Source organism: Sinohyriopsis cumingii, chromosome 8, assembly GCF_028554795.1.
Source record: "Sinohyriopsis cumingii isolate HCF-2022 chromosome 8, ASM2855479v2, whole genome shotgun sequence".
In the NCBI taxonomy this organism is placed as follows: Eukaryota; Metazoa; Mollusca; class Bivalvia; order Unionida; family Unionidae; genus Sinohyriopsis; species Sinohyriopsis cumingii.
In genome coordinates, this window is record NC_142968.1 from 3,727,861 (window position 1) to 3,747,857 (window position 19,997).

Below are 19,997 nucleotides of genomic sequence, written 5' to 3' on the forward strand. Positions count from 1 at the left end.
ACTGACTTTAGCGTTTACATCATTTTGTTGTTTTTCTCAAAAGGAATATGCGTGGGTGTATAGGCACAATGGCAGCTAAGCGCAATTCTGGTCAAATGGATCCGATTGAAAATTATACTTCTAAGATTGTAAAACTAAGGATGCGTGAAAGTTAATTGTAGAAATGACTCTTGTAGTGATTATTGTTTAAAATGCAGGAAGTGAAAGTTGCAAGTAAACTTAATCAGAAATAATTCGATGATAGCAAAGCATTAAGTGAGTCTTAGGATGCAATGTGTTCACTTTAGACTGAATTCTGCTTTGAAAGCGACAAGAAAATTAATTAGAAACTTTTACATCACAAAGAAGCCATTTACAACATCGCAGTGACAATGAATGATTTATTCTTTTACTTATTTTTAATGGATAAAGACATGTAGACAATACCTGAAATGAAGTATGTCCATTGACATATTTTACCAGCATGTAGACAATACCTGCAATGAAGTATGTCCGTTGACATATTTTACTAGCATGTTGACAATACCTGCAATGACGTATGTCCGATGACAGATTTTACCAGCTTGTAGACAATGCCTGCAATGAAGTATCGCATTTGACAGACTGTACATTGGTTAAGAAGATCCACAGATCTTCCCGAAATGAAAATGTAATTTGAATCGTTTCACTGCATGGGAGAACCCCATGTACAGCATTGATAATTAGTGTATATCAGCAAACACATTGGTATTAGGACGACAGAATCGCAACAAAGTGTGAAAGAAAGCAGTTAGTAATGCCTTTTCATTATATAAAAAAATATTTTTGAAGTGACATGAAAGAAGTAAAAATTCTAAAAGAATGAAATTTATAATACATGCATGTTATCTAGCCTAAATACATCACACTGAATGCTTGACCAGCAGATTATTACACTTGGAATGAGCCTTTCACTTGGCATATTGGAAAGACAATACACGGAACATGTCATCCAACTCAGAGAGAGAGAGAGAGAGAGAGATGGACACATACCTCGTACTAGAAATTGTATTATTTATCATTTTGCCCTGGTTACCCAAAATATAAAACAGACATACGATCATTTACGAATACTGACGAAATATCTGAGATGTCCCTAATTACCAATCTATACCATCACAGGCCGTGAAAAGCATTGCTTCCGTTAGCGAATTATTCTCTGCTTACGTCTGCAAGATAGAAAATAGGTATTGGGAAGGTCATGAACTCTGAAGTTAAGTGGCGTTAACTATTGCCAAACAGGCGGTCCGTATTTGGAAAAGGAATACTTTTTATAACACAAATCTCGTAACTTTTCGTAACTCCAGAGCACAGGGTTGAATAAACTGTTTGAAACCGTAACCGTTAACGTATCAAGGTATGTATTCCATGTCCCCAGGATCTAGAGAAAAGTCGCCTCCTGGTCTTCGTCTTAGCGTTCTGCCTTTCCCTTACATTTATTACATTTTAAAGACTTTTCTTCTAGTGTATTAATGCATTATTTTGAATGTTTAAAGACGTGTCTTGAATCATCATCTTTTCTTTTATGATTTAATATTAATTAAGAAATATGTTGTATAATGGATTGTGTAAACTTTATTCGGAATTTATATGTATTTGCAATCGCAGTACTGGGTTATTTCTAAAACATTTAAGCTACAAGCTTCACGCTCCAAAAACATTGGTTTAGAAATAAAATACCTTTCAAGATACAAAATAATTTGGTGTTTAAGTTTAATCATTCAATGCTCTGCTTTTACTATAAAACGAATTTGGTATTAGTTTAAAATATTGTATTATTACCAAAATTTAAGCATTTAGGTTATTTATAGCATTGAGGTTATTTATAGTATTTAGGTTATTTATAGCAGTGAGGCTATTTATAGCATTTAAGTTATTTATAGCTCATTAGATATTCAGTTATTTACATCATATTCTAAACGACAGATATTCCAGAATAATCGGTGTCTGAATTTGCAACTCCCCAATTAAAGAAAAAAAGATCACATATTCTTATTGTTGCATGCTTCACTCAGGGCATATGTGTATTGATGTGATACGTGTGTATTGATGTGATACGTGTGTATTGATGTGATACCTTCGCATAGTAAAAGCTTGTATGCCTAATAAATATTGTGAGAAGGACAGAGATAAAGTAAACACGATAGTCAAAGAATTGTTTGCACAAAATATAAAAAGAAATTAAGAATCAACATCATTTTAAAAAATTAATATGAATTCTTTTTTACTTAGTTTATCTACCATAAACATCGAGAAACAAATGAACATCTGATTCAGGTAGTCCCTTGCTCCACTTGTGTTCAAATGACCATCAGAACGAAATATTAAACAGGGGCGTATTTACAAGAATGACAATGATGTTGAGTAACACTAGAATTCCAATGGTCTAATAGTGTCATGTTGCCTACGATATACACCATGTTTCTGTGCTAAACAAAACAGAGAGCCATAGTGTTCAAAAAACCATTTTTCTATTTTGGTCCTCATTTAATGAAGTGGGAACACTGATCATTAACACGAAATGTGCTATAATAAGTACAATTCTTACCAAGAAGTGTTTTGATGATATTAAAGTTAAGTTCAAGTTTGAAAATAGATATATACTGCGATAATTGATGTGTATAATCATATATTTAAGGTGTGCTAGGAGTAGGAAATATGCACAGAGAATGATCTTTGGTCGCCTATTGACCTATGGATTTGATTCAGTTTTAACACTCCGTATAGAATGACAAATATCCAGTGATCTACTATCCAACACTCACGTTTGCTATCTAACACACCATTTTGAGTGAACAAAACAAGCTTATCTACTCTACCGCATCCATTAATGTCCAAGTTCTTTTCCAGCATTTCATTTGCAGTGACCAATGTCCAGCTATCTGCTATCCAACACCCAGTTTCCTACTCTCCAGGACCTAGATATATACTATACAACGTCCCATATTTACTCTCCGTTTGGAATTACATATACCCAATAATCTGCTATATAGTTTGCTCTTATATACTAACGAGCACCCTACAGTAACTGTCTGATATTTTTTGAGTGTTACTATCATAAATGTCAATTATGCCTGTGAAGATGAATGTAAACTATGCAAGTATAAATGTGAGGTATGTCATGCGTAGTATGCACAAAAGTAAGGTCTGTGCTACCTACTGACCTACTGACCTGCTTCAATTTTAGACGCCGTTTTCCATTGACAAAAACTCACTGATCTACTCTCCAAAACCGACACTATACCATCAACATGCCCTTGGAGTGACCAAAACCCAGTAGTGTACAAATGAGCATCCCATGTCTTCTATCCAAAGTGCTGTTTGGGGTGACCAACACTGAGTTATCTACTAGCCATTATCCAGGTATCTACTATTCAACAGCCAGTGTTCTGCTATGTAATACTCCATCTTTACATCGATCGGCAATACTTGAATAATGTCGTTTACGTCTTATCCATTATTGGGGTGAATGCTACCTCACTTATGTGCATATAATTTGGCAAGAGATAGAGCGTGGTTATTCTAATTTCGAAAATATATCCATGATGTCTCAGCTCTGAGAATTTCCAGTAGTGTCCATTAAATTGAATCTTGTGTTATATTCTGGAATTTCTTGCAGAAAGACTCAAACGATGGCTAATCTTCATATCGTTCATTCAAATAAAATACACATTTTTTTTACTTTATTTATTTTTTATTTACTCATATATTCATATGCAAGTGTATTGCGTTATACAGTTAAAATATTTTTCACTGTAGCTTCTTAAATCCATGATTGTCATAAACATTAAATTTATTGAAGGTTTGCAGATTTATTGTGGGTTTTTTTCCTCAAATTTATTGAAATTTGTTTTTTTTTAGGACAACTGAAATCGAAAATCAATCTTGAGCTGGGAAAAATTCAAGCTGACGATAGGGCCAGGTAAAGGATATTAACATTTATTGAAATTAAATATTAAAAATTCAGTATATTCAAAATGCAGTTTGGGATAGCATAGGATTAATTTACGTTTCTATATGCATATTTTTCATTTTGTATATCTCCAGTGAAATTTACATTTCGAATTTGTCTTTATTCCAATACTCTGCTTTAACTAAGTCTGTGGATAGTTTTGGTAGAGTTCTTCCCCTTGTTATTGTAAATCCGACTAAAAATGAAATCATGCATGTATTTTAATGACAGTCTTTTATTTTTAAAACGTTTGCATCAAAGTAATTTTCCCCACTATGTATAATATCGATTTATTGAAATCAACATTAATAGTTTCATTATATTTGTTTGTATTGAAACAAAACAAACGATAGGTAAGAAAAACATTAGAACTTACTTTCATTCTCTGATAAAATGTATGTTGCATCACATAGAACTTAAAAAATATATCAGAAATATCTGAAACTAAATTAACAAGTAAAGATATACAGCAGTCACAAGCAAGTGCCACATTTGGGCTGGTTCACATATTGTCATCTTTATGGAATACTTTATGTACCCTGTCGCGGAAAGACAACGACTGGTTTGGCTCACCAACTATAATTCTTCTTGGAGACTGTAGGGGACTCACATGCCATTTGTGCATGCGGTATCACACAGATGCTATACAAAATAATCTGCATAATTCCTGATAATTTATTTGTTGAACCTAAGATATTAAACATGGCTAGAGAACCAGGTAAAACCAATGATAAAAGCCACGGTCATAAAGGTCATGGGAATTGTTTAATTTGATATTCCGGTGCAGTTGAAAAGTTTTGCATAGTATTAATTTTAAAAATTATTGTACCAATCTTCGTTCCATATGCAAAAATTGAATATTGAACAAGTTTCTGTTGTATTTGTTTGATTCTTGATGTATGAAGCATATCTAATTTGAAGACTAGACGTCCCCTTCCTGTCTCTCACTCTTCTTTGCTCTTATTATACCGATGCTTGATCAAAGAACTGGATTCAATGTACGTTGAAACTGTTCCTTAAGACCTTTTTTTTGGGGGGGGGGGCACCAGACAGATGCCCCCCCTTTCCTAATTACATAAATTATTTATGTGTTTTTGTATTCCCCCAGATATGTTGTTGTGTATTATTTCATCGTTTTTGTTACGTGAATTTAGGAGTTCGGGTATTTATTCAATCCCTAGTGTTTCTATAGAGGAGTATCTCCGAGAGTGATTTAGATTATCCTCTCGGTTAAACTTCCTCTATTTCGTTTCCTCTGTGACCTTGCTAGGGTCTCCTACATCCCATGTTTGTTATATGTTTGTGCTATGGGTTATGTATGCTATAATGTGTTTTTGTTGGGATAGCTTGTTGGATCAAATTCTTGTAGTGCATAAGTTTTCCTATTATATTCCGTATTCATATACAACGGAAATTCTTTTTATACGTTTTGAATTTTGAAGAACGGTGATATCACCTTTCTTAATTAGATTAGGCTGAGCTCCATGAAGGGTTCACATTTTTTTTTAATTATTATGCTTCTCCCCCATGGAGCAGGTCTATCTTTTAATTAGAAATATCTCAAAACTGGTTCAGTCGTAGAGAGACAACAAAAAATAAAAAAAAATATAAAAAAAAATACATTTTTTTTCCCCCCTAATATTGATTTGAGTTGCAAACCAAAATTCTGATTTTATACATTTTCTTTTTTTAAATTTTAGGTAAGTTTTAAATTTAAATTTAAGTTTAAAATCCAATTTCAATTCACATAAATTTTTGTTGATGTTAGTGATAGAAAAGATAGAGATTCAGTTAGAATTTATTTATTTTTTTTTTTTTTTTTTTCAAGAGGGGTTCCTTTCCAGATTCTGCCATGGGCCTGTTCACTTCGCGTAGCGCCATGTGACATAGCCCCATGGCATCATTATCTATACTTTCCCTCTTGAGGTATTCCCTATGTTAAAATTTAATTGGGCCACATTTCTTAATATTATTAACAATAAAACTTGAAATTTTATATAAAGTTGCTTTGCTAAAATCACCATCAAGATATAGTATACACTGTGGTTTAAATTTACTCTTTAAGTTAATTTCATCAATTATTTTTTTCCTATCAGCTTCTGTTTCCTTACAATATAACATTACGTGTTTTTTACTGTACATTCCTATTTTACACAGCGGACATTTAGGCGGTACTCCGACCATGTGCCGTCTCGCTGCAACCTCTCCCGTCAACCACGCATCATGCATGTATTTGAAGGCGAGGCTTTGTATTTTTAAAGATCCTAATTGTGACCAGTGCCCCCATGCCTTTTTCCAGTTCACATATAAATTTTCACGTTCAACTTTACTTTGTATATTTTTGGTTATGTCATTCCGAATCCATTTATATGAGAGTTTTTCGTCCTGGTCTCAAAATTCTTTTGTGTCCCTATATTTCATTAATAGATCTCTTATACTCTTATATTTTCTAGGTGTTTCTAAAAGTTTCATTAATTTGTTGTTTTTATATATTCCCTCCCTGTTCCACAAAACGAAACCAAACCAATATATATATATCCCCTCCCATGGTAATTTAGGTTCGTCACTCAGTCGTTTAAATCTATTTAAAATATTGGTAACTTTTAAAATTATGGGGCTTGGTAACCCTATTCCCCCGATTCTTTCGCCTTGTATAATGTTTCTTTTATAACATAATGTAATTTAAAATCCCATATATATTTAATTATAAGTTTATCTATATTATTTAAAATTATGTTACTTATGTTAGTAGACTTCATAATATAATTCAAGTTTGTATACATATATGTTTTGGCCACCTGTGCCCGTTCCATTAAACATAACGGCATAAGTGCCCAGATATCAATATTTCTTTTTATCTCACATTCCATTTTTTTACAGTTTTCCTTTTCTTCATTTTTGCCAAAGTACACACCAAGTGCTTTAACGGTATCTTTAAACATATGGGCTGGTATGCTGGAAAGCCTACCGCGCCAGTTGCCTATCTCTAAAATTTCTGTTTTATCATGATTTATTTTTGACCCCGATGCTCTTCCAAATTTTTCATATTCCTTTATAAGGTTCTCAAAGGATTTCGGGTCCTCTAAAAAGTTAGTGCAATCATCTGCATGTTGTAACATTTTCACTTCCTCTTTGATATTTGGAACATTTATACCTTTAATTCCTTTATTTAGTTTTACACTGATACTGAGCATTTCAATTGCTATCACGTATAATAGCATTGATAGTGGGCATCCTTGCCACACCGATCTTTTAATGTCAAATTGTTCTGTCATGGCTCCGTTGTTTTGAACTCTTGAAGTTATGTTATTATATAAAATTTTTGTCCATTTCCGGAAAGGTTCTCCGAAGCCAAATTTTTCCAGGACTTTCTGTATATAGTTATGCTCTATTCTATCAAAGGCTTTTTCTTGATCAAAAAGTACCATAGCAACTTTCTGTCCCTTATTTTGTACATGTTCTATAATTGCAGTTATACTTAATATGTTATTTTGTATGTCCCTATTTTTGGGCCCACACGTTTGATTTACATTTATTATTCCACCTATCCCCTTTTTTAGCCTATTGCTTAGGATTCTACTTAATATTTTGTAATCCGTATTAAGGAGGGAGATGGGCCTCCAATTTTTTAGTTCTTCCCTATCCCCTTTTATATATTAAAATGATGACCCCTTCTTTCATCGTTTCCGACATTTCATCATTTCTTAAAAATATATTGTTATATAACCATTCAAGAATGGGCAACAGCTCTCCGCAAAATGTCATATAGAATTCTGCAGAGAGTCCATCTCCCCCTGGAGATTTTCCCTTATTCATTGTATTTATACTGTCTAAAATTTCTTCTTGTGATATAAAATCATCACATATTTGTTTAAAATTATCATTAATTTTTTCACATGGTATATCTTGTAAGTAATCATCAATTTCATTCTCTGATATTTTTTGAGACGTATACAGTGTTGCATAATAGTTTTTAATATGATCCATAACTTCCTGTTTTTCCATTATTGTTGTTGTTGTTGTTGTGTTGATTTTGACCTTTTCCATAAATTTATCTCCCCCCATTCTTTTCTCTTCTCTTTTATATAATCCCTCTGCTATTTTATATATCCCCGTAAATTTCCCTGCCCTAATTTCTCTACCCCTACTTTCTATTTTATTTATTTCTTCCAATCTGTTTTTTAAATTGGTCTCTATATCCTTAGCATTTGTTTTTTGTAGTTGGTATCTGATCGCTTCTCTTTCTGTTTTCAGTTTCCTATTTTTTAAATTACAGTGTTCAATCGCTAGTTTTTTTGACTTTAAGTTTTTCCCAATCTAATATTATATCACCATATTCCCTATTCTTAAAATCTTCTATCTCTTTCTTTACTCTTTGTATAAAATCTGTATCTTTTAAAATTGAATTATTTATCATCCATCTTCCATGCCCCCATTTTATTCTATTTTTAAAAATTACAGTCATATTAATAAGTTTATGATCGGATATTTTAAAATCTGTGATATTCGTTTCTTTGTATATATTTTCATCATAGTTGTTACAGTAAAATTTGTCTAAGCGGCTTCCTTTATTTATTTTATAATTATAAGTATATTCTTTCCTTAATAAGTTCTGTACTCGGTACACATCCGTTAATTTATATTTTTTGATAAAAAAGTCCATATCCGGTTTGATCCTAATGTCGTTTGGTGCTAGATCTCCCTCCCTATCTATATTTTCTCCCACCCAGTTAAAATCGCCCCCTATAATTATATTTCCTGTTGCATATTTCTCTATATATTTATTTAAATTCTCTAAGAATAATTTTTTATGTTCCCTATTTGCTGGCATGTATATATTAATTATGTGCACATCCTCTATTGTAATATGTATCATCCTACCGTTAAAAACCTTATCTACTTCTATTCTTTCCCATGTCAAACCTTTTTTATTTTTGATTAAAACTGCCACCCCTCCTTTAACATCTGTGTGTTCGTAGTCACTAATTAATAAGATTTCATTTAGGTAACTTTCCATTATTATTTTTATATTGTCTTTAAAACCGTTATGCGTCTCTTGTATTAACAATACATCATAGTTTAGATCTTTAGGGAATTTAAAGATTTTTTCCCTATTTATACCATTTGTATTTATAGACAAGAACTGTAAGTTTTTTCCTTCCATTCTTGTCTCTTCCCAGGGTGTCGCTTTTTTTCCTTTTTTTTTTTATTGTTCTAAATTATTCTATTCTTTTACAAATTATTATGATTTTTGTGTTATAAACTTGTTTGTGAACAGTCTGTAGGAGGGGCACTGGTTTCCCCATCCCCCTCTGATGTAATTGTACTATTTTGTGTTTCCCCTGCACTTGTCACTGTTGTTTGGATTGTACTCTCTGACTCTGTGTTCAAAGTTTGTATCGATTCTGTTGTTGATATTACGTTATCTTTCTCCATTTCCGTGTCATTTTCCGTTTCCAGTTCCGATTTGTTTCGCCCCATATCATCTCCCTCACTTTCAATTTCTGAGTCTTCTTCTTCTTGAATTTTCTCTATTTCGGCTTCTACAGTTTTCTTTCCCTGTTTATTTTTTTTACGTTGTATTGACTTTTCCTGTGGTGATATGGCTTCCGAGTTTCTTTTCGCCCTCTTTCTCTTGGGCATGGGCGTCGATGTCAGGGGGGTGTCTGTCTGTGGGCTTTCTTCTATGTGTATGTTCTCTAGGATGGCAAATCTATTTTGTGTAGTTATCTCTTCTTCATTTAGTACACCTGCTTTTGACGTTTTGTTTGGGCTCAGGTAATTCTCCCACTCCAAAATCTTGTGCCCATCTATTTTTGTGATTTCTAGCTCGGGTAGAACTTGTATTTCCTCTTCTCTTTCTTTTTCTTTTTCCTCTCTAACCTGTCTTATCAGATTGAGGATCTCTTCCTGTTGCTTTTGTAGTTGTTGTTGTTGTTGTTGTTGTTGTTGTTGTTTTGGCTGCAGGGGTGTGGTTTTCTGCCCTTGTCCTGATGCTTTACTGGCATATGTTTCTTCTTGTTGTTTGGGTCTCTCCATTCCCCCTTGGCAGTCTCTAGGTCCGTGTCCTTTTTGGTGGCACAGGGGGCAAACTCGATCTTGTTCGCTCCCCCTGTACCATGTTTTCAGACGGAAGCCCAAAACATAGAAGAAGATCGGGATCTTCTTGGCATCTTCTCTACTTACGTATAGGAGTCTATTTCCTGACTTGATTGGGGCGAAACCCCACACAGTCGCCATTTTGTGTGTGACCACGCTCACTCCCGTCTTCTTTTTGATTTTATCCACCAATTCTTGGCTATCTACCTCCATGGGGAGTCCCATCACGTTGATTTCCGTCAATCGTGGCTCCATGGTTCTTATAAAGGGGGCTGCTTTGTAAACTTGGGCTGTCATTCCCTTTACACTTATTTCTTCCTCTTTTAATAAAGGTATTCCTCCTTTTGGGTAGATCACAAATTTATTAAGACCTCCGTTTTGTAGGGCTTCAATCTTCCCTATATCTATCCCCATATGGTGAAGTGCCATCAAGACTTCACTTTGTCTTGGCGAGTTGGTGGCGCCTTCGAAGTAGATGGTCTGACACCCAGCCGGGTGGTTAACTATCATCCTATTATCTTCATACTCAGTATGAAAATACTGTCTGATCTTGGATCTGACTGGTTCAGTTTGACCTTCATCTGGATCCATTTTGTTTTCCTTTTTTTCCTTAAGACCTAGCCTGTAGGAGCGAAAACTTTGCTGTGTCAAACACAGAGCTATATGGAGTCGAATGACATAAAGCATTTACATTACCTCCGCTAGACACAGACCTTCTGGCGTTCTTAGCACTTCATCATCTAAGAAGGCATCCTCCAACATCAAGAGGAATGTTCAAGAGAGATTCATTTCTAAGCAGGCAGGAATGATATGAAGAAATTGTATGATGTTATGTTTCTATGCAACTGGACACAGTCATTTGGAACATCTCCAGTACTGAGTTCTGACAGCACCACTGTGCTCACTGACAAAGAAAATATACTTCAAATATGGGCAGAACACTTCTACAGCATACTCAATCGACAGTCATATATCACCGAGGGCCAATCGATCGACTGCCCCAATTAGAAAGCATTAAAACACTTTCTGATGAGCCTCCAACGCTGACTGAAACTTTGTAAACAATTGCTGTCAAATAGCAAAACACCCGAAACTAATGCTATAACAGCAGAATTCTACTAAGCCAGAGGATTGCAAATGGCAACAATACTTGCTAGACTCTTGAAGGTCAATGTGGACTCATGGAACTATTCCCCAGCAGTGAAAGGATGCAACCATCGTCATTGGACCAGCGTAAAGAGACATTAGACAATCCTACAGCAATCATCAGGGCATCTCCTTGCTGACAGTAGCATGAAATTAATTGTCCGATTTATGCTGAATCGTCTTGTGCATCTCATTGATCAAGGACTCCTGCCGGAGAGTTAATGTGGCTTCAGCAAAGGACGAGAGTCCATTTACAGTCCTTGGAAGATCATGGAAAAATTTGGTTGCTCAGAGAAGCTCATTTTAATGGCTCGACAATTCCATGATGGCATCCTTGCTCGTCTCGTGGAAGACAATGAGCCACCTGAACCATTCCATGTCACCAGTTTAGTCAAGAAGGGCTGTGTGTTGACTCAAACCCTCATGACTGATTTTCTCTACCATGCGTATTGATGCTTTTTTTACTATTACACCACGATCAACATAAGATACTCGACTGATGGCAAGCTCTTCAATTTGAGGAGACTTCAGACTCGGATAAAGTTACAGGAAGTGACTGTTCGTGATATCCTATTTATTGACGACAGTTCTTTGAATGTCAGCTTGGAGTCTGATATGCAACACGTTGGGTTATTCCTCCTCAGCTCGTGACAATTTGGGTCTCACAATCACTATCAAGAAGACAGAGGTTATGCACCAAACTACAAATATCCCTACACAGAGCCTACCACCACAGTGAATAGACAAATATTAGTGGAAGTAAACAAGTTCACCTCCCTCGGTAGCACACTGACACTTTGCAGCCCACACTGATAACGAAACCAGCGTCAAAATTTTTGGAACGCCAGAGCTGTCTTAAGATGAGAATATTTATTATATGCTGTGCTTTTGTACTTATATGATGTGCAAACTTCTTTATATGCTGTGCTTTTGTACTTATATGATGTGCAAACTTCATTATATGCTGTGCATTTGTACTTACATGATGTGCAAACTTCTTTATATGCTGTGCTTTTGTACTTATATGATGTGCAAACTTCATTAAATGATGTGCCTTTGTACTTATATGATGTGCAAACTTCATTATATGATGTGCAAACTTCATTATATGATGTGCTTTTGTACTTATATGATGTGCAAACTTCATTATATGCTGTGCTTTCTTCCTTATATGATGTGCAAACTTCTTTATATGAAACTTCATTATAATGAGATGGCCGATAGCTGCCGCCAGAATACAACATCAAAGTAACATGAATCTGTCATCAGCTTGTTATTAGCAAGTGTGAATTTCATTCATGTCAAAATTAATTGCTTTTAGACTCCCAGCTAACTGACCAGCTAGAATGTCCCTATGTTTGAAAGCTAGCTTTAAATATGGGATTTCTATATTGTATCGTGCATAATAGATTGTAGGTGATATTTTGTACCAAAATAAGATTAGCTGACTGTTATTGTGATATGTTTGATTGTCAGGCACTCCAAATACACTGTCTGAATAGTGTTGTGATTTTTTTTATATACAAGAATACTTAGCTTTATCTTGATGTAATATAATCAAGAATTCCAAGAGGAAGAAATGATAAGAATTCTATATTATTTGTATTCAGTATTTTGTAATATCACATATTCAGTATATCACATACCTACACATACTAATGTGAGCCTCAGTTTGATATATATATATATATATATATATATATATATATATATATATATATATATATATATATATATATATATATATATATATATATAAAATTGTAGAAATTGCATAGCTTTATACCACAGTAAAAAAAAATTCTGTTTATAATATCAGTTAAGTTCAATAACAGTTCAATAGCAATAAGTTCAATAACAATGCTCTCTTCAAATTCAATTTTGACAATTTGTTTTATTTACATATCATCAATAGGAAAATAAATATCAAGTTTGTTAATTGGATGGGCAGTTAACATAAATACGTAAGCCAAGTCGGCAGCTCATTTGCAGCCCAAGTTACGCATTTGATCTCCAATGCCCATCTAACTGTGACAGGCAGTCACCAACATGCCAACCTGTTTTCAAGCCTAACTCAAAGTAAATCCAAACCACATTATAGATTTAGCTTATGTATGAATTTATAAATGCTAGGCTTGTGATAATTAGGTTCATGCTTTCTACCTTAAAAATTAGGGGGTTGTCAAAATACGAAACTATCCAGTGAGACCTTGAGTTAACTCAAACATACTAACTATGTAAGGCTGCATCTGATTGGAGGTTGAATTCTTTGGCTGGATTTGCAACTTGCAAGGTTCGATATATTAACTCAAATTTGATTGGTAGTTTAATACTCTTGTAGAAATTTAACTTGTGACATGCAAGCAAGATTGAATAAATGTAATTGAGGACTGAATTCACAATAACTTAATTCTTTTAGCTGGGAATATTTGCTGTTAACTATTATTGGAAATGCTAATTGAATTTAATAAAACGCTCTTATTAGTTGGCAGATTGGAAATTGTTTGTTGGTGTTGTGGGTCTATCCTAAATTTCTTTCCACTTTTGCCTCGTCCAGACAGACCATTTAAGAAGTGTGACACTCAAACATAAACACGGAACTGTAGTGGTACCATTCATACAGTTCAGAATCTCGACATTCGAGACTTAACCAGTCGCAAAAGCACCCGATGCATAGGCGACTTTAATTTTTTTTTTATCATTCATTCAATTCCATTACTAGCAGTAATAACAAGATTTCAAGATGCCTGCTGCGGTAGCCATATTAAATGTCGGAGTAACACCATTTTCGTTTACAACCGAGTAGACCATAGAATGAACATGTGTGCATAAAGTGTCATGATAATCCTCCAAATTAGATTACGATAAGTGGTGATAAGAAATATACTAATGGACAGACAACATGCCATCCCAAAAGCTCATCTTTTCTTTAATAACTTGATGATAAGAAAGGAAATTATGCACATATAATAAACTTTTTGAATACAAAAAAATCATTGCTCTCAATTAAAGGTTTTGAAAATATGCATAAGTAGTATTCATTTACTAGTTTGATTGCAGTTCAGCAACAAGATGACATTACACATGATATATATATATATATATATATATATATATATATATATATATATATATATATATATATATATATATATATATATAGTTCAATGGCTAGTTCTCTTGATACCTGTCTGACAATATGTTGTGTGAAGGACTAGTGAACTACTGAAAGATCAGCAGGACAAGTAAATGTCTCACTCTACTAGTCCTTATGGCTACAAAGAAATTTGTTTCCAATTCTAAGCACGTATGTTGCTCACTTCAAATGAATGTCATGAATCAAATCATTTGAAATGATGAGACTTTTTTAAATGTATTTTCTGATTTTTATTTCCAAGTGGGCAGAAGTAGCATTCTGTTTCAGATGTGTAAACAATCATTGCTTTATTTAAAATACAAGCTAAAATAATGATGGCCAGTAGGTGAATAGAAGAGAAAGGAGACCCCTGTCAGTGTTCTCAGCCAAGTTCTCATCAATGCCTAAGAAATGAGAACAGGTTGAAATGTAAAGTATAGCACTCTACCAACCATATAATAACTATTTCATGCTACTGCAATATACATGGGTGCATAATCAGTATCTGTTATTTTGTATTGTAATTTATATATACCGGCCCGGATTAAGGCCTTTGGGGGCCCTGGGCACAGCCAACATTGGGGCACATAGCTATCCTGCCTTGTCCATATATATGGTTACAGTACTATTAACTATACTGCCTGTGAAATCAGACGATGCTATACAGGGCCCCTTGAGCCACAGGGGTCCTGCCTGTCAAATCAGATAATATACGGGGCCCTTTGAGCCTCGGGGGCCCTGGCCATGTTGCCCATTTTGCAATATGGATAATCCGGTCCTCTCTCTGTGTGTGTGTGTGTGTGTGTGTGTGTGATATATGTAATGATTTGTGTGTACGCATGACAAGCAAAAAAAGTATGCTGTTGAAATAAATTTTGTTTGAAACATTATTTCCTTCTGTGATGCAAATAAAAATAGTAGTATTTCCGGTTTGATAGAATTCCCTCTCGCTCTTACCCCATTTATGATTATACAAATATTACATTTGTGGACTTGCCTATATCTTAACACATCTCTCTTCACTCAGTAAGGCAAAACAATTATATTCTAAACTCTAAAATTCTTGCCTATTCATATCACTCCCTGGATATCACAAATACCAAGAAACATTGTACTTATATGTTGACGATAAAGAAACTTTAAATGATTATACCACTACAAATTTACAAACATCCAGTACTTAAAGGAGACTAGAAATCAAAATTTTCCTTTTACGTATGTAATTCTCTACAGATTTTAATTCGACTGCAATGTTTATAAATTAAATATCGTAAGCGGGTAGTGATTATATTGCGTGGAGGATACCACGATTCCGTAAATTGCCGAGTTGTTCCGAGTTTTGATGAGACGACAGATCACGTGGTACCGTGACGCTATACTAGCCGGTCCTCGAATACAAACAAAAACATTGGCGAGCGAGGCAGACAGGAGACCACATTTGGGTTGCACATTCAAAAGTTGAATCTGCACTCTGATATAATAGTTTATGTACTGTACTGGTAAGTGCTAAAAGAAATTTGTTAGGCACAGGCCCCGGGCTGGTGACTTAAATAAACTAAAGTCATGAATGAAATTCCACAAGCCCGGGCAGTTCATACCTGTCAACTCTCAAGCCGGGAGAAAAACCTCCCGATTTGGGGGTATTTCCTCATCTACCTCCCGATCTCGTAATTTCTCTCAATTTTGCGCAGCGAAGTCCCGATCATTACATTATGTCTGTCAGTTTTCATTTGTCAGAAGACAAAAAACCCCAACCCCAAACCATTTTTAAATATAACCTATCAGATTTGTTTTTAGCACTGCTGTTTTTAGATAAAAGATATGTGGATTGATTGTTGCATTTTGTGGTCACTTACTCGTCCTTCTGCCTATTTTCGTAACTGACACATGTAACACTTTTCCCAGGATTTAAAATGCCCAAAGGTATGTCTGGAACAGCGCCAACTTTTAGTCTAGGCCTAGCATTTGCGTATCTTTGAGCTGCTATTTTTTATGATCCCTCTCGTAACATTCCTTTGAGAAATGTAACGAGCACATAGTGCTGTATGTTGTTGCTTTGAAATCGACTCGTTTGTAATAATGTACCCATTCTTTCATTATGCCTTTATCTTTCGGAAAAGATTTTTTCATATATGTCAACAGGCTTTTCTTAATGTTCTATTACACCCGTAAGCAACGCAAAACGGTATTGTCTTTTACCCTGGCAACTCCCACTTGGGCTGCTGCAGCCGCTTCTATGACGTCACATGCCGAAAGTAACCGAATAGGCGCGGAAATTTTGCATACGAGTTCACGGAAATTCAGCTCCTAGAAGATAGGCCAATATTTAAATATTGGCATTACGGTCGCAGATGATACTTCAGAATAAGGTTTTATGCTATAGTACTTTTATTATTATTCTGTATTTCCATTGGTTTCTGGTCTCCTTTAAGGCTGGGACATCGAAACCAGGGAACAAGAGAGACCTAGTGGTCTAAAACGATTGCCATACTAGCTGCCATGTATAGCCTGTCGTGTGCTGACAACTTGTGATAAATCCACAAAAAACGTCCAAACCAATAACCATGATGTGACTGGCTGCCTGATTCATGAACTATAGTCCCTAATACAAATGTGTAACATAATATACCACGGTGATATTAAATGTTACCTCCCCATCCAATTAACGAACTTGATATTTATTTTCCTATTGATGATATGTAAATAAAACAAATTGTCAGAATTGATTTTGAAGAGAGCATTGTTATTGAACCTATTGCTATTGAACTGTTATTGAACTTAAACTTAACTGATACTATAAACAGAAAAAAAAATTACTGTGGTATAAAGCTATGTAATTTCTACAATTATATATATATATATCAAACTGAGGCTCACATTAGTATGTGTAGGTATGTGATACACTGAATATGTGATATTACAAAATACTGAATACAAATAATATAGAATTCTTATCATTTCTTCCTCTTGGAATTCTTGATTATATTACATACTCCGTGTCTTCAAGATAAAGCTAAGTATTCTTGTATATAAAAATATCACAACACTATTCAGACAATGTATTTGGAGTGCCTGTCAATCAAACACATCACAATAACAGTCAGCTAATCTTATTTTGGTACAAAATATCACCCTCAATCTATGATGCACGATACAATATAGAAATCCCATATTTAAAGCTAGCTTTCAAACACAGGGAACTGAAATAGGGGCATTCTAGCTGGTCAGTTAGCTGGGAGTCTAAAAGCAATTAATTTTGACATGAATGAAATTCACACTTGCTAATAACAAGTTGATGACAGATTCATGTTACTTTGATGTTGTATTCTGGCGGCAGCTATCGGCCATCTCATTATAATGAAGTTTCATATAAAGAAGTTTGCACATCATATAAGGAAGAAAGCACAGCATATAATGAAGTTTGCACATCATATAAGTACAAAAGCACAGCATATAACGAAGTTTGCACGGCATATAAAGAAGTTTGCACATCATATAAGTACAAAAGCACAGCATATAATGAAGTTTGCACGGCATATAATGAAGTCTGCACATCATATAAATACAAAAGCACAGCATATAATGAAGTTTGCACGGCATATAATGAAGTTTGCACATCATATAAGTACAAAAGAACAGCATATAATGAAGTTTGCACATCATATAAGTACAAAAGCACATCATATAATGAAGTTTGCACATCATATAAGTACAAAAGCACAGCATATAATGAAGTTTGCATATCATATAAGTACAAATGCACAGCATATAAAGAAGTTTGCACATCATATAAGTACAAAAGCTCAGCATATAATAAATATTCTCATCTTAAGACAGCTCTGGCGTTCCATAAAAATTGGTTAAGCTATTCACCGACTGTGTGCAAATTAGTGGGAGTGCAGGGGGATCAGTACACAAACAAAACTCAAAGTCTGCAAAGCCGTTGTGTTACCTAGCCACGCTCTGCCAAGAAACTGAATAATTTTTAAGTGTGCTGCCTGAAGAAACTGATGAGGATAAAATGTCTGGACATGGCCTCAGAGACTGAGGTTCTCAAAGAGACCAGTATTCCAAGCATCCACGCTCTCCGATGAAATTACATTTGAGATGGGCAGGCCACGTCATCACGATATGATAAGAGCGACTGCCAAAGAAAATCTTCAACTGCGAGTCAAATGAGGGAAATCAGTCTCGGGGTGGTCAGAGAGAAACGCTTTAAATATTTCCCCAAATCACTTCAACATTGACCGTATTGGAGCTACAGACTTTGAACGGAAAATGATATGGCGACATTCTCCGCATTGTGTTTCAAACGCACACATCTAAATCTTATATTTCTCCATCTTTTAGAAATCTTTGATCGAGAGAGGATTTTATTTCTAGCGAAAGTGCTGCATTAGTACGCTCTAATGACATGAGAATCACTGTAGTCGAAGCTTTAAATGTGGATACACTTTGCAAACTATTAGAACTTCAGATGTTCGATATAATTATGCTCGTAACTTTGAAATAGTTCGTAGGAGAGAATATTCAGATATACTTACCTCCTGTCTAGTCAATATTGAAGAATTTTCTTTCATCATCTCAGTATAAATATTTGATGATACAAATTACATAACATTATACACGGAGAGATAGATAGCATATTGACTTTTGAGAAATCTTTGATATACATATTAGTACGGGTCCACGATTTCTTAAGAACATATATATATTGCTACCAGACCTCTAATTCATACTTCAAACTACCTTTGATTCTCCACCTCTTAGGGCCGATCAAATAATTAATTAATTAATTATCATTTGTATTATTATTATTATTATTATTATTATTTTCTTTTTTCTTTAAATTGGGGGATGTCAAGGATTGTCTTGTGAATCAATTTATTTTGGTAAGATAAATTACTTTTTCAATTATTCTAATTATTATTAAAAAAAATTTATTTACAAATTAGAAGGAGATTTTTTTCAGGCTAATTAGAGCAAATATTTTTCAAACAAAAATTCCCAGCCTCTCACCTCCCCCTTTGATAAACTGTAATGGTCGGTCCCAAATAAACTCTTTAAATTAACTTTTCCTCTCAAGATTACCTTAGTTTCATCCACTCGATCAACCCTTTCGTACGTATTGTGATGGAACTATAAGCTTTTGGTTTTTGTTCATGCTAATATTTCTTGTAACATTTGATCTGGAGAGTTATTATTTTGTAATCTTTCATCGGTCAGTTCATTCATAACATTCAATTAGCTAATAGTTAACTTAGAAATCATCATGTTGGACAGCTGTCCAAAAGAAATGACAAACACATCCACACAGTCTGTTAAGTAACGTACAAAATCGTTATTATTTTGACAAGGTGTCATTTCTGTTAGTACGGTATATTGATGTAGTATTGTACCAGTCGTCCGTTTGCCTTTCGAAGCTAAAATATGAATCTAAATTATTGCCTTTTCGTTGCTGTATTACTGGAAACGTGCATTTATTTTCAGGTAATGCAAACACACACACACACACTCTCTCTCTCTCTCTCTCATACACACAAAGTGTATTTTACATACGTGTAAAAACTCAAAAGTGGATATACGATGTCGACCTCGATCCTTCAATTCTTCACTCTTAAGTTTTGTACCTACGTATCTGAATGC